Source organism: Mustela lutreola, chromosome 7 (genome assembly GCF_030435805.1).
Source record: "Mustela lutreola isolate mMusLut2 chromosome 7, mMusLut2.pri, whole genome shotgun sequence".
Lineage (NCBI taxonomy): Eukaryota > Metazoa > Chordata > Mammalia > Carnivora > Mustelidae > Mustela > Mustela lutreola.
Window position 1 is genome coordinate 57,403,358 of NC_081296.1, and position 5,434 is coordinate 57,408,791.

The 5,434-nt window shown below is 38.4% G+C and overlaps 1 non-coding gene across 1 annotated transcript; it reads right to left on the minus strand.

Moving 5' to 3' along the window:
* Window positions 1–804: 804 nt before the first annotated feature.
* LOC131837383 (U6 spliceosomal RNA) lies at window positions 805–911 on the minus strand. The gene has a single exon (XR_009355996.1). It is a non-coding gene; the product is annotated as a U6 spliceosomal RNA (small nuclear RNA).
* Window positions 912–5,434: the final 4,523 nt, after the last annotated feature.

The window sequence follows — 5,434 nt, forward strand, 5'->3', positions numbered from 1 at the left end:
TTACAGACTTTGGCCTCCCTAAACCTTTTTCACCACTTCTACTCTTCAAATCCAGAGTTGTTCTAAGAGAGTCATTCCTCACCTCTCTGAGTACCTGATGGTCATAACATTAAGCCAGGGACTGAGAGAGGTGGCCTGGTGGGACTGGAAGGGCACCAATGACTGTAGCATAGAGTCTAGAAGGTGTGTTTCAATCTTTCCAGGCAGCCTTTCCAAACAAGGCTCTTGCCTGTGGTGAACAAAGAATTTTCCAAACACTCTCAGCATGTGCCTTTGCTGGTAGAGTGGAGGACTATAGTTTGATCTATGTAGGGATCCTTAGGTAATTGGTTTGATTCCCACTGGAAGAAATTTCTACAATCTTGTCCTTTGCAAATGGAGCTACCCTACAGTTGGGCTTTATTTATTTATTTATTTTCTTTTTAAAAATTTTAATTTTATTTTTTCAGTGTTCCAAGATTCATTGTTTAGGCACCACACCCAGTGTTCCATGCAATAAATACCCTCCACAACACCCACCACCAGTCTCACCCAAACCCCCACTCCCCTCCCCTCCGAAACCCTCAGTTTGTTTCTGAGAGTCCACAGTCTCTCATAGTTCATCTCCTGCTCCAATTTCTGCCACCTCACTTCTCCTCTTCTTCTCCCAAGGTCCTCCTTGAGCTTATTCCTTATGCTCCACAAGTAAGTGAAATCATATGATAATTGACTCTCTCTGACATAATTTCCTCCAGTCCCATCCATGTTGATAAAAAGGTTGGGTATTCATCCTTTCTGATGAAGGCATAATACTCCATTGTATATAAAAATATGGAACACTTCACAAATTTACGTATCATCCTTGCACAGGGGCCATGCTAATCTTCTCTGTATCATTCCCATTTTAGTATATGTGCTGCCGAAGTGAGCACTACAGTCGGGCCTTTAATTAGAACTGGAACCTGAGGATGATGGATACTAAGGTGAGCACATGATGTAATGAGCACTGGGTATTATATAAGACTGATGAATCACTGAACTCCACCTCTGAAACTAATAATACACTGTATATCAATGAACTGAGTTTAAATTTAAAAATAAAAATAAAAAAATTCACACACACACACACACAAAAGAACTGGAACCTGACCTGATCCAATCAGCCTATTGAATGCAAATTTTTGCTAGTTCTCAGCTGCATGAAAGAGTGGGTTTGGGGGTCTGGCTGGAAGCACAGACAACTATAAGCCAAGTGAGAACTGATGAGGGAGATGGAGAGGAAGGACTAGATCAGTATAGCAAAATTAATATGCATGCCACTACCTGGGAAGTGGGAGGAAGAGGAGAGAATCTGAGAAGAGGACCTGGTACAGCCACATAAAATCACGCATGCAGAAAAACTATCAAGAACAAGGATAAGATAGACATTTTCTGATAAATAAAAACTAAAAACATTAGTGATCAACAGAACTTTATTAAAGGAACAGCCAAAATATTTACCTTAAAAATGAAAATAAGCTTGGAAAGTGAGACTGAGATACAAAAAGGAAAGGTCAACAAAGAAATTGGTAAAAAAAAATTAATGGGCATAAATCTGATAGATTGAATACATACATGTATATTCACTCCCTCCTGAAGCCCCACTAAAACTATAGCATGAAAAGGAAACAATAGCAACCGAATTTCAGAAGATGAAAAGCAGATAATTTAGCAATAAATGACGTGGAAAAATTGGCTGAAGAAGATGAATTCTAGTCAAGCAGTGAGAAAAAACAAGAATCAGTTCAATTTGTTCCAGAGTCCCTCTACATTTTTGGAAGTAGAGAGAATGGAAGGCTAAATTAAGCATTGGTTGAAAGATGTTGAAGAAGCAGTTTGATTCTCCATACCTTCTTTATTACCCAGGCTGATTGTTGTCCCTCTCCCACTCTCAGCAAGAGTCTAGTTGATTTGTCTCTGAACAGGTAAAGCATAGGGTCTTTTACCTTTGAAACTAGGAGATTAAATAAATTATGCATACTAGTTACTGTGATGCCTATTTTGATGCCACATATTTGGCAGCTAGACAGGAAACTGAAGAATTTTCTTTGCATTATCTGACAAGTACAAAAGGAAAGATATGAAGATACTAGCGTTGGTGCTTCTTAAAATACAAGCCAGCGATATCACTGTAGAATGAGGCCCAGAATCATCAAGTAGCATCCATATGATGCTTGAAGGTTGCAGTTCAGAGCCGATCGCCAAGAAAGAATTTTCTTGTCTTCAGCATAAAAAGGTGTGTGGGTTTTGTTTTTTTTTTAAGATTTTTATTTGATTTATTTGTCAGAGAGAGACACAGCGAGAGAGGGAACACAAGCAGGGAGAGTGAGAAAAGGAGAAACAGGCTTCCTGTGGAGCAGGGAGCCCTATGTAGGGCTCAGTGTGGGGCTCGATGTGGGGCTTGATGTGGGGCTCAATGTGGGGCTGAATCCCAGGACCCTGAGATCATGACCTGAGCTGAAAGTAGACTGAGCCACCCAGGCATCCCCAAAGGTGGTTTTAGTAAAGCATGGGGACAGGACCTGTGGGCAGCAAGAGCTGCCCTGGGGTTTTGAGAGGTGACTGATTACATACTATCAAGTTGGGAAGGGGTTATATACAGCATATGCCCCCCAGGTATTTTGGAAACAAGTTTCCAGTACCTTGAGACTATTAATGTTAGGAAAAGGTCATTTATTACTGTCTAGTTATCCCTCAGTCACAAGACCCTTCAGATGTCTATCAGTGGGCCATATGCTAGGAGGATGATTGCCAACATGCATCTTGGGGGGTAGAAATAAGTTTCCAAAGGAATTTTTATAACTTAAAGAAGACGTGCAAGATCCTGGAGATCAGGCTAGGATTGCCTTTTGCCTTAGCAAAGTGTCAACATTAAGGCAACTGAGGTCCCAAAAGAAGGTCACTTTACCTGTTTTAAGGACTTGTCAATGGGCTGTAGGCAGTAAGGAAATTTAAATTTTTATTTTGCCTTTGTTCCCCACATCACATGCACTCAGAGGTTCCAAACAGCTACTTAGTTTCCCTTTCTTAAATATAAACATTTAACTAAGGATCAGCCAATTACTGAAAAAAAATCATCTAATATGATTTTATTTGTCTGAAACAAGTAAGCAGGAGGAAGTAACTTGGAGGAAACAGTGACCATTATTGGGAGAAGATAATTTTACTTTAAAAATTTTTTAAAGTTTTTAATTTTTTAAAGATTTTATCTATTTGGCAGAGAGAGACACAGCAAGAGAGAGAACACAAGCAGGGGGAGTGGGAGAGGGAGAAGCAGACTTCCTGCTGAGCAGGTAGAGGGATGCAGAGCTAGGATCCCGGGATCATGACCTAAGCTGAAGGCAAACACCCAATGACTGAGCCCCTAAAGTTTTTATTTTTAAGTAATCTCTACACCCAATATGGGGCTCAAACTTACAACCCCAAGACCGAAAGTCACATGTTCTACCAACTAAGCCAGCCAGGCACCCAGATAATTTCATTTTTTTAAAAATGTCATTAATGTTCTCAATGATATTATGTTGCAATCATAAGACAAAAAGGGGTATTGCAAAACCAACCAAACAAATACACTCAGAACAAAAAGGAGCTCTTATGAATTAAAAAATATGATTGATTTTTAATATGTACCATAATGTAAGGATAAGTAAAGCAAATGATTACTAATAGAAAATAGGATAGAAAAGATAAGAACATTTGAGGATCAATAAGGGAAGATATATTTTCAGTCAACAAAAGGGAGAGAGAAAAAGTGGAGGCATAGAAATTACCAAAATAACCCATGAAAATTTACCATATTTTAAGGGCATTAGTTTCTTGATGGTGTTGTTTGATACTCAAAAGTCTTTTTTGGGGAGCATCTGGCTGGATCAGTTGGTAGAGTGTGTGACTCTTGGTCTTACAATCTCAGCGTTGTGAATTCAAGCCCCATGTTGTGTACTGGTTACACAGTGGTTACACTGTGACTCATTGTATTATTCTATTTTTAGTATGTTTGAAATATTTTATAATAAAAAAGCCTCAGAAATATGACAATCAAGTCTCTATTTCAAGAAAATTCTAACTTTTTAGAAATTAGGTAAGTACTAATGAATGTCAGAAATACTTTCCTAAACATAGCAACTCTAATTCCACGGAATTAGCCAACTAACCACTGGGGAATGTCAAATATCATGTGGGCTACTCAGAGACAGAAAATGTAGAACTATAATAAACTACCAACTCCAAGAGGAGTTCAACTCTCTCCTCTCTTAGCAACACCCTGTTTTCTGATCCAAAAGTAAAGGAGGCAGGGGCGCCTGGATGGCTCAGTGGGTTAAGGCCTCTGTCTTCGGCTCAGGTCATGATCCCAGGGTCCTGGGACCGAGCCCCACATCGGGCTTTCCGTTCAGCAAGGAGCCTGCTTCCTCCTCTCTCTCTGCCTGCCTCTCTGCCTACTTGTGATCTAGGTCTGTCAAATAAATAAATAAAATCTTTAAAAAAAAGATACATTAAAAAAAAAAGTAAAGGAGGCAATATAGAAACCCACACATACACACAGAATCATAGTTCAGAATGGGAACATTGGATTAAAATAATACACTGAGCACAGAAATCTTCTTTTTTGCTATGACAAATTTCTTAAAAGGAAATAAATATTATATTTTCTCTTCCTCCTTTTATTGCTTTTTCATTTTTTAAAAGAGTAACTGCCTGACAACACAGAAAAACAAGACAGAGTGCCATCACCAAATCTTTATATAAAAAGAACTTCCAGGAGGGAAAAAAAAAAAAAAGTTGGGTAATTGAATTTAAAAGAACAGAGAAATACAATGGAAATTTAAACTACAAACAGAAAGATATCTATCCCATAATTCTTAACTGATACATTTTAACTGATACCCAAATATCACCTGGCTTTGAATAATAGCCACAGTGGAAAAAAGAAAGATAAAGCAGGACAAGTGAACTTAGAGGAAACAGGTACTTAACGTAGAAAAGAAAAAATCTTTAATTTTTCAAATTTCTATTAATAATACAATTTAAATTTTCATAAATCAAGAACAAGTTGTTATAGAAAATAGATTCTAAGAAGCAAAGAGTTCTTTAATTAATAATGAAATTATCAAAATTCACATAATATAAACATATATCAATTATAAAAGGGATTTGGCTGAAGACAAATTTCCAGAACATAGAACAAAGATGAGGGAAATGTTAAGTGACATAAAGGTAGACAAATATCTATGAAACAGAGTAGAAGGTGCAGGGGCACCTGTTTGGCTCAGTCAGTTAAGGATCTGACTCTTGATCTTGGCTCAGGTCATGATCTCTGGGTTTCGAGATCCACCCCAGGGTCCATGGTCAGTGCTCAGCGAGGAGTCTGCTTGAGATTCTCTCCCTCTCCCTCTGTCTCTCCCCACACTTGTGTGTCCGC